Consider the following 11457-nt stretch of genomic DNA (forward strand, 5'->3'; position numbering starts at 1 on the left):
AACCAGGATATATGAGGGTACTTCAGAAAGTTCATGGACACAAAGTTAAAACATGTGCTTGCTCTGTCACACACACACACACACACACACACACACACACACACACACACTGAAATACATGTACTTAACTATTTTCCAGGAATTTTCTCGAAGACCACCTATATCGGTCCTCCAGGTCAGAGTTTAGCTTTGGATACAGATTTGCTGGACTGAGGCATGCATTATGCCCAAACCAGAATTAAGATATTTCTGAGAGTATGCCCGCCTCCAATCCAGCCGCAGCACAAAACCTCTTTGTGCCGTGCTACTGTGACATCTGGATACTTCTTGAGCTGTCCTTATTTTGAATTGAGGGCAGTCAATTGTGGCCGATGCGTTCAGTGCAAAGAGGATTAATTGCTCCCCCACTTCTGAAGGCCCCCCTATTGACTTGACAGGTCCAGTCAACAGAAGAGGTTGACCATGACAACATTGCCTCATGTTCACGGTCAGGAGGCCCAGGAGTCTTTTTTCTTTCTTTCTTTCTTTTTTTTTAATTTATTTTTTACTCATTAATTACATTGTATTATGTGACACAGTTACATAGATACTTGGGTTCTCCCCACCCCTCCCCAAACCCTCCCCCCATGGTGGATTCCTCCACCTTGTTGCATAACCACAGTTCAAGCTCAGTTGAGATTCCCCCATTGCAAGCGTATACCAAACATAGAGTCCAGCATCTTATTGTCCAGTCAAGTTCAACGGCTTCTTATGTATACCCTCTCTGGGCTGAAGGCAGAGCCAGCAGAGTATCACCAGGAGTCTTTTATTGCGGGTTTTTCATGGCGGAGAGTTTTTGTGTAGCCACTGGTTATGACAGAGTAAGAATGCGGATCCCACCAAAGAGCCAGTGTGAATGCTTTGACGTGTCTGGCAAATGCTTCCTGGCTGGAACACTGTGAGAGCTCCATGTAATCTAGCAGATAAAAGGAAGACACACTGATAACAGGTAAGCTTGTGTACTCAGCTGATTAGAGCCAAAGCTATGCCTATTGGCCAACAGCTCCGAGGATAAAAGCATGGGTTTGAGTCTACAGAAGGTTTCAAGGTCAAAGAATTTTTTAAGATTGCCGAATATAAAATCATGTATTAGCTGGATCTGCATCAGGTGAAGTCATAGCTTGCTGGCATGTCATATCTGAGTCCTTGTTTCAGTCTCAACTGTTCTACTTCTGCTCCAGCTCCCTGCTAATGTGCCTGGGAAGATGATGGTCCAACTGCTTGGGCCCTTGTCACCCACCTGGGAGACCATCATGAAGATCTAGGCTTCTGGCCTTGGGTTGGTCCAGACCCGGCTTGCAGTTATTTGGAGAGTGAATCAGCAGATTGAAGATTTCTCTCACACCCCACCTTTTGAAATAAGGAAGTACATCTTTAAAGAGTCATCTACTGGGCTCGGCAGCGTGGCCTAGTGGCTAAGGTCCTCACCTTGATCCCATATGGCTGCTGGTTCTAATCCCGGCAGCTCCACTTCCTCTCTCTATCTCTCCTCCTCTCAGTATATTTGACTTTGTAATAAAAATAAAATAAATCTTTGAAAAAAAAAGAGTCATCTACTATCTCAGCAAGACAGTATTCATAACCAAGAGATGGGAAGGTTGGTTTGCCCTGACTTAAGCATAACACATAATATACATGTATTGAATCATTGCAGGGTACTACAGAAATGTGTGAAAATCTTATATGTCAATTAAAAATAAAGGGGTGGGACATATATCATTTTAAAATGTTGCTCATGGAATATAAGTGACTTTGTATCTTTTATTTTCTTCTGCTTATATTAGACTCCGCTATATCACTTGGCATGTATTTTTGTTAGTCACACCAAAAAAAATCAATAAACGTTATTTGAACAAACGCAGAATAAGCCAGCTTCTATGCAGTGTTAAGTCTGCAGCAGCCCGTGGAGGCAGATTGCAGAGGAGTCTGTGAAGCAGGAGTGACAAATTAACTAAAGGGGAGGAGAAAACAGAGAGGAGAAAAAAAAAAAAATCAGCCTTGAAACCATGGTAACGGCTGCTGGAGTGTGCACAGTGACTCAGAGCCAGTAATGGCTGCTTTATTTTCTACTAATTACTGCCTCAGATGAATCCTCCACACATGGCAGAAACAAAGTAAATCAAGGGGGAAGCTGGCAGCCTGCTTCCCAGGAGAGAGGTACCAGCCTGGGTCCACAGTGACTGCCCTATTCCGCCTGATCCACCATCGAACGCAAACAGTTTTTGTTTTTGTTTTTGTTTTTTTTTGCTATTCGAGATCCTAGCAGAGCTTATCCTGAGCAGAAAAACCTTGGAGGGACAAGACACAGACATCTAGCTGATGCCCCAAATAGGTGGTCAATCTAGGGGGTTCTGGGCCCCAGACCTTGGGGACAAGAGTGGAAAAAATGTCACCTTTGAAAATTGAACCCAGTAGAAAATCAGTACGCAGCTGATAAGATCAGCCGCCTGGGAAAACAGCCGCCCATCCCGGCAAGGAGCCGTAGCTGTACTGCTCATAGGCTCCGTGTCTCCCCTACTGCAGTCAGTGGCTGACAGATTCCCTAACCCACTTCACGCTGTCGTGACATGTTTGGCAGGAAGCTTTGAGCGACTGGTTTTTCAAAAAACCGCTTCCAAGAAACAGATTCAATCTGTGTTTATCCAGCATTATTCAAGCAAAGGAACTATAGTTTCTGGAAGGTATTACTGTGCCAGCCTCAGGGTAAGGGCAGTGTTCTGAGGGGGCAGTCTGCATTTGAAACAGTAACAAACAACCCCTACACATGACATGTAGACTTTGAGCCAAGAGCTTTTCCTCTTTCATGATCTCTTTCGGTTCCCACAACAGCCTTCTTTTCAACATGGCAACATTACCATCTCAGGGTCACATGAACTGGCTCAGGAAAGTTCAGAAATGTGCCCCAGCTTTCACAGCCAGCTAGGGTGAGTGAGGAGGTTGGACTCCCTCACACACTCAGGTGTGTCTCACTTCCAAACTGGTACCTTGCACGCGGTGGAGGCAGCTCTAGCCGTTGGCATCCTCTAGAGGAAATCCAGGAAAGCTCAGTACCATTTGTTCGCAGGAAGTGTTCACTAACGCAGCTATTCAGGGACCATGAGGTCTACAGGGTGCGCTCTGTGAAAAAGGTGCTCTCATCTTATGCCCCCAAGCATGGGACACAAAGAAGTCAGCCTTTGACCTATAGTCAATGTTTGGGTTATGAGTAACCTGGAACATGTTTACTGCTGTCTGCCGTGCGGGACCTCTCAGGTCACAGAAGCGCAGAGGAAAGGAGAAGCAGCCCGCCCTGGTTGGGGGACAGCCGGGAAGAAAACTGCAGCTGAAGCAGAAGGGAGATGCTCAAGAAAAGGTCTCATGCATCATCACCCATGGGAATCAGTCTTCCTGTCCAGTGCATTGCGCTTCCTGAACAGCTCTTCCTTCTACCTACAACCCCATTATTTTACGGTGAATATGACAGAGTCATGCTATTATGTACTTACCCATCATTCCACCTTAGAGTTTAAATTAAATTAGTACTTGGTCCGGCGCGGTGGCCTAGCAGCTAAAGTCCTCGCCTTGAACGTGCCATGATCCCATATGGGCGCGGGTTCTAGTCCCGGCGGCCCTGCTTCCCATCCAGCTCCCTGCTTGTGGCCCGGGAAAGCAGTCGAGGACGGCCTAAAGCCTCGGGACCCTGCACCCATGTGGGAGATCTGGAAGAGCTCCTGGCTCCTGGCTTCGGATCGGCGCAGCACCGGCCATTGCAGACATTTGGGGAGTGAATCATTGGACGGAAGATATTTCTTTAAATACATCTTTTAAAAATTAAATTAGTACTTATAAGTATTGATTTAGTGATTTATTTATTCATTTTTTAAAAAGATTCATTTATTTTTGTTACAAAGTCAGATATACAGAGAGGAGGAGAGACAGAGAGGAAGATCTTCCGTCCGATGATTCACTCCCCAAGTGACCAAAATGGCCACTTCTGTGACAATCCAGAGCCAGAATCTTTAAAATGAGTCTAATGGATTCTGTGTGCCCCATTTTCTCGATGTCTTCCTCAGTTACCTCTGAGGTTGGCATAGGGTTTTGCTCCTTTGCAGGGGAGTTTTCGGTGATATTCATTGTGCCTTTGTCTCTTCTTTTGCTCTTGGTCATTGCACTTCTGGTTAGCAGAGTCTTCTCCTTGGGGCAGGTTTCTAAGCTGTGTCACCCACAGGTCTACAATGCGATTTTACTTATTGCGGTTGGTACACAACTTTTTCCTTGCAGCCTCTTGTGCCACAACCTCCAGCGAGTTCCAGGTTTGGGTTCTTATGTCAGATTTCCACCGTGGTCTCCACAGCCCCAGCTCTTGGCTCACCACTCTCCACCTCCTGTGATACGGTGCTGAGGCTGCACTGTTGTCTCTGCAACTTTCTCCCACTTTTGGTTGGAGCAGGTCCCAGAATCAGAGACTCTATAATTAGGTTATTGGTGGGACTGATCTTGTCGGAACCTATTGGACGTTAGGTCTGGGTGCTACACGGACCTATTTTGGCCGGTACGATGCCACAGTCAGTATTATTTTCCTGCGGGACCAGTGCAATCCACGGACCTCACCAAGTTCTCGCGAGCTCAGCACATGCGCAGTTCACTGTTGTCCCCTGCAGTCCTAAAGCTATTGCCACAGTGTGCAAAATGGCGCCTGACGTACAACCACTACTGTTCTTGATGTGCTGTCCATCAGATCTGAGGGCTACCCAGACCTGCTCCAGATGGAACCCGTAGAATACCACGTCGTTACAGTTCACCGAGTCAGAAATGAGTTCACTCCCAGCTCAGCGCATGCTCAGTCCTTTCCCTTGCCCTTTCCCCCTTACGCAAAATAGCACCCAACTCAGCTCTAGGGGGCTGACTGGGCTATGAAATCCACTCTGTTCTTGCACTGCCCGTCTGAGATCTGCTCTGTCTCTGCTCCTGGTCAAATCAAACGGACCAGCAGGACAGACAGGTCTTTGTCTGGGTTCACCTCGCAAGCTCCCAGTGAAAGTCCCTTCCCACCTGGTTGCTGGTGGAGTTCTGGCTGCTGGTGGCGTTCAGATCGCCGTGCTGGAGTATCAGTCTCTGCAACACCACACTGCTGTGCCCGCTGCTTTCCTGTGTCTGTCAGTCTCCAGGTACCCCTCTGCTGTTGTTCTGTCCTTTCCTATTTCCTGAAATATGTCCTCTCTGCTTCATACTGATTAAATATTTTTCCATTCGTTTAAACGTGTCCTTACCCTATTCTGCCATCTTGATTCTCTATTAGTATACTTTTAAAGATTTGCTTACTGTTTTCTTTACATGTCAGCATACATGTGGGCTGGGCCAGGACAGGTTGAGCTAAGCTGCAGCATCATGAGTAACACTAGAGCACGATGAGATGTGGGATGTAGCATGCTAGGCCGAAGCACATGTCAATGTCAACACACACACACACACACACACACACACACACACACACACACACACATATTCCATCTGCTGGCTCATTCACCTTTTTCCACTCTCCCAGCCACATTAACAGGAAGCAGAGAGCTTCACTGGAAGTCGAGCAGCCAGGACCGAAAACAGCACCTAGTTTTGGGTTGCCAGTGTTGCAAGTAGAAGCTTAATGTGCTGTGCCAAATATTAGTCCATTGTGGTTTTTTGAGGACTATGGAATATCTTTTTGTCTTTGTTCCTTTCTCTCTGTCTCTGCTTCTCAAATTTTAAAAGAATAATAAGGGACCGGCAGGATGGCTCAATCCTTTCCTTGCAAGTGCCAGCATCCCATATGGGCACTTGTTCATATCCCAGTGGCCCTGCTTCCCATCCAGCTCCCTGCTTGTGGCCTGGAAAAGCAGTCGAGGATAGCCAAAAGCCTTGGGACCCTGCGCCCACGTGGGAGACCTGGAAGAACCTCCTGGATCCTGGTTTCAGACTGCCTCAGCTCCAGCAGCTGTGGCCACTTGGGGAGTGAACCAGTGAATAGATCTTTCTCTCTGTATCTGTCTCTCTGTAAATCTGTCTTTCCAAGAAAAAAGTAACACTTTAAATTACTTTAGATAAATAATTTCTTTAAGGGCCTGGCGTGGTGGCCTAGTGGCTGGGGTCCTTGCCTTGAACGTGCCGGGATCCCATTTGGGCACCGTATCTGTTTTTTGTTTTTTTTTCTTTATTTTTGACAATCTTTACATAGTTAATTAGGGCACAAAGTTTCAGTGGCTACAGGAAAGTGGGTAAGAGTATTATTTCCACATTTTTCCCTGTATCTGGGGAAAAGGGGGAGGTAAGGGGAGAAGCCCCACCCAATCTCCCACCCATCTCAGGTCCCTGATGTGGGGCATGCTCCGATATTCTTGCTCAAGTGGTTTTGATAGTTTAACAGTTCTGAATTGCTGCCTATCTCACCATTCCAAGCATGATGAGGTTGCTGAAGAATCCACTGATTGACAGAGTCCATCTTAGAGTCTCCGTTTACCCAGTTCTTCACTGCCAACATATGGCTGGGGTAGTTGACTGATTTGTTCTGTCCTTGTCTTTTCATGGTTAGGGTTCTGAGTCCTGCAGTTCGAATTGGGAGATCCCAAAAGAAACTTTGTCTGAAGTGATCCCAGACCAGATTCCTGTGTGTACTTGGCAAGTGCAGGGCCCGACACGGTCCATCACCCCAATCAGCTGGTGGTTGCAATTGCTGGGTTGGTTCTGTTTCCAGCCCTGTCTTTCCCTGAACCAATGGGTGTCGCAGTCCAGTCTGGTTCTGCCCAGCACATACAAAGCCCTTACACAAACCAATGTGGGAGCTGCAGCCTAGTCAGAGCGACCCACAATAACCCCCACCAGGCCCTGGTTCCCGTGCTTGCCAGTATGTGTAGCAGACTAGTCCACTATGTCTCACATCCCATTCAGTTCTCATACATGTCAATGGGCATTGAAGCCTAGCTCAACCCAACCAGCAACACCATCCAGCCCCCACACATGCTGTTGGTTGCCTTTCTGTCTAGCCACCCCAGACCCTGTGTTGATTTTTGTGCTCTCCAGTGGGAGTCTTAACCCAAGAGGGAGGAACCCACTATTTCCTTTCTAGGCCATTCCCACTCCCAGATTATGCACCCTCCAGGTGGTTCTGGGATTTAACTTGACAGATTTAGCCTCCAGTGCCATCCCCTGCCAGCTGATGCTGTGACAAAGCCCACCCAACCCTCACCCACTCTAATTTTTGCTTGCACCAGTAGGAACAGTCAGCCCAAGCTGGCGTTTCCCTGTTTTGGTTCATATGAGGCCCACAGGTGTTGTAGCCCTGCCTGGCCTGGTCTGCCCCCATCCCAACCCACGCTCTCCAGTGGGAGTGGCTGTCCAGCAGGGGAGCCCTCCACATCCCTCCTGCCGGCTCCGCCCCCTCCCTTCCTGGTTCTCAAGTGTGCTGTTGGCCACATCTGGTATGGGTTACCTCACCTTGGCATTCTGTAATGTGTACTGGTTTTTGTCATGACTGGACCTGGCCCAACCTTTGTTCTGGTGCTCGGATTGGGCACTGGTTCTTATCCCAGCCTCCCCATTTCCCATCCGGAAGAGGATCAGGGCTCCGGGCTTCAGATCGGCACAGTACCTGCCATTGTGGTCACTTGGGGAGTGAATCATCAGACTGAAGATTTTCCTTTCTGTCTCTCCTCCTCTCTGTATATCTGACTTTGCAATAAAAATGAATAAATCTTAAAAAAAGAATGCATAACAGCTAGGGCTAGGTCAGGCCCAAGACAGGAGCCAACAACTCCACTGGTGTCTTCCACATGGGTGACAAGGATTCAAGTACTTGAACCATCATATGCTGCTGCCCAGTCTGTGCATTAGGAGGAAGCTAGACTAGGAAGTAGAATCAGGCACTCTCAATTGGCTGTGGATGGCACAAGTGATACTATAACTTCTGCCCTAAGTGCTTGCCTCTAACCCATTTTGATCTGTCTACTCTTACTTACCGTTTGTGTTTGAGTTCATGTGCTATCATCTCTTGGAAGCAGAGTGGCCAAAAGAGAGACCAAGAGGGAGGGAGAGAAGAAAGGCTTGAGAGAGAAACAGAGATAGAGACAGAGAGATCGTCCATCTGCTGGTTCACTTTCCAGATGGCTGTATCAGCAAAGGCTGCACCGGTCTGAAGCCAGGAGCTGGGAACTGGGCCATCTTTCATTGCCTTTGGGGCATATTAGTAGGAAGCTGGATCAAAAGCAAAGCAGCTGGGACCCAAAGTGACACTCCTATATAGGAAGTGACCATGGCAAGTGAGGATTAACTCACTGTGCAACAAAGCCACCCCCTAATTTTTTTTTACTGACAAAGAAATTACACATGTTTATACAATATAACATTTTAGTACATGTGTACAACATTTAGTGGTCAGATCATGGCAACTGGACTAGCTATCACTTCAGATATGTATCATTTATCATTTCTTTGTGTCAGTGTGCTTAGGTTTGGCCCAGCCCTGCCTGGTTTGTAACCCTTCTCTGCCTCTGCTCCTTCCCTCTTATACTTACTGACAAATGGAGCAGTCTTGCCTGGCCTGACCAATACCCAAGAATGACTCATGTGCTCACTAGTGGGAGCTGCTGCCCACCAGGGCAGTTCCCCAAGTTCCCATGCCAGGCCCACTCCTGGACCCAGGTCCCACGTGTGCCAGTGGGTACTAGATTCTTACCTGATATAGTCTGCCCCCTCTGTCTCAGCCTTTGTGTGTGCTAGTGGATGTTGCAGCCTGGCCTGCCCCACACTAGTTCTTGGGTGCACCTATGGATGCTGCAGCCTGGCCCAGCCTGACCTGTTCCCAACCCCAGTCCCCATGAGTGTTACTGAGGGAGTATGTTGCAGGTGAGGAATGCTCCTCAGCGATCCTCCCTCCCACACAACCCCATAGTCCCTTCCCTGAGCAACCCACAGTCCCCACACCCGGGAGCACATGGGTTCCTCAGACCGGTCTTCCCAAGCCTAGTGTTCTGATGAGGTGGTGTGCTGGCCTGGAGCTCTGCCTGCCCAGCAGGAACCCAAGCTCGTAGACAGGTCCCCAGACCCAGTCCTCTGGCATGTGTGCTGGCCTGGGACCTTACCTTTCCTTTCACCTGGAATGCAAGTACCTGGCCAAGACCCCAGGCCCTGCCCACCAGCAGACTACTCCAGCATGGGGCCTTTCCCTTCTCCCTCCCCACCCGCTGTTGGGACTGAAACATGTGGGTGATCTCAGGCCCACTCTGATAGCTTCTGCTGCTGGCAGCTTCGTCTCCACAAGGTGGAAAGAAACTGCTGGCAGCTCCGTCTCTGCTAGGCAGAAGCAGGAGATCTTTTGAACTCCAGCAAGATTGTACCCTAGACCTAGGTCCCATGTGCTGGGATGATGATCCTGCCTGCCCTCAGCCCCAACTCACATGTACCAGCCAGTGTAGCTACCTAGTCATGAGCTCCCACCTGGCCTATCCCTAGGCCTGGTTCTTCTGTGCAGCATCCAGTGGTGACCAGGTCCCACTCTCTCCCCAGTGTTTGCATGTACTGACAGATGCAGCAGTCTGGTTGGATACACACCCAGACCTGGCTATTGCACTCATTGACCAGGCCAAGATATCAACCACTTACACGTGAAGGATTGGATGCTGCATTCTGGCACAGCCTTCCCCCATCCTCTAGCCTCATGTGCATCAGTGGGTGCAGCAGCTCAGCCCCAGTAGATCCTCCAAGCACCCTCACTTGGCTGGAATATGTCTAGCTCTCCTTTTGTTGGCAGATGTATAGGCCAGCCTTGGGAGACCCTCTACTCCAGCAGCTGTCCCAGCTCTCTTACTCACATGTGGATGTATGTAGTGGCCTGTAGTGTGGAGGTCCTTAGCAACCACTTTATACACCATAGGTAGCCCTCAATGGCCCCTCTCTGGCATGTCCCTAGTTTGGTGCACTGTCATTTCAGGGAAGGGGAATGAGGGTCTTGGCGACCTCACATGGCCCTCACATGGTGATGGGTGCAGCTTCAGCGGGTTCCCTGCGCCAACCCCGTTTGTGAGTGTAGCTCAATTGAATAGTAATCATAATCATATTCCCTCAAAAGTCCTTTGCCGTGTAACATAATAATGGGCATATTTTCAAGTTGTTTTTACAATCCTTGGGATTAGGGAAGAGTCTTGGGGAGCCATCCTGGAATCCCACACAGTGTTAATATTTGTACAACAAACACTGATTTTATGCTGCATATGCTAGATTTAAATGTGTTTCTTTAAATGTGTTTGAATTCAGTTCTGGAATGCAGCTAAATGGTTTGAAAACAGATTCCTTTGAGGCTTATTTTAAAGTTTTGTTAAATAGAAATAAATTTCTATTTTTCAGACATTATTCAGCATTTCATTTGAGCAACATGAAATGGACTAAGTCACAATAGCTTGTTCTTTCAAAAATCGGTGATAATAGGATGCACATTGTGGCACAGCAGGTAAAGACACCACCCGGGACCCTTTCATTCTAATTTTGTGTGTTGGTTTACGTTCTACCTTCTTTGCTTCTTCGTCTTTTAATTTTACTTATTTTTATTATTATCATTTTATGATACAGTTCCATAGGGCCTGAGATTTCCCTTATCCCCTCCCCAATTCCCTCCCCACTCTCCTGAGTTCCCTTATATTACTACTATAGTATAGTTCCTCATAAACAGTCATATGTCCATCATTGTGGGCATTGGTAATGGCAGAGAGTCCAGAATTCTATTGTCAAGATATAGTAAACAGTTTCATTGGGAATCCATCTTTGATCTGGAAGTAGAGATGCATACTGCGTTATATCCTCACATCTGGATATGATAATCTCCATTACACAGTTACTATACATCGCCTTAATTGAAAAGCCACAATACAAAATCAACAACAGGAAAAAAATGGAAATTTACAATGCTATGAAGTTAAACAACATGCTACTAGATATGAGAGTCTCCATTACACAGTTACTATGCATCCCCTTAAATGAAAAGACACAAAACAAAGTCAACAACAAGAAAAAAAAAGAAATTAACAACACCATGAAGTTAAATAACATGCTACTGAATGACTAATGTGTCGCTGAAGAATTGAAAAAGAGAATCCAATACTTTCTTGAAGAAAATGATGCTTCTGTGGCCTACATTCAGAACTCAAATAACAACACCTGCTGGGGTGGATGTGGGGAGAAAGGCACCCTCCTTCACTGCTGTTGGGAGTGTAGGCTAGTACAACCACTGTGGAAATCAGTATGGAGAATGTTTGGAGAATTGCAGATAAACCTGCCGTATGACCCAGCTATCCCGCTCCTAGGAATAAACCCAAAGGAAATGAAAGCTACATATGAGAAGGGGATCTGTAATCCTATATTTGCAGCAGCACAATCTACAATAGCAAAGACATGGAAACAATCCAGATGTGCATCCAA

This window comes from Ochotona princeps, chromosome X (genome assembly GCF_030435755.1).
Source record: "Ochotona princeps isolate mOchPri1 chromosome X, mOchPri1.hap1, whole genome shotgun sequence".
Taxonomy (NCBI): Eukaryota; Metazoa; Chordata; class Mammalia; order Lagomorpha; family Ochotonidae; genus Ochotona; species Ochotona princeps.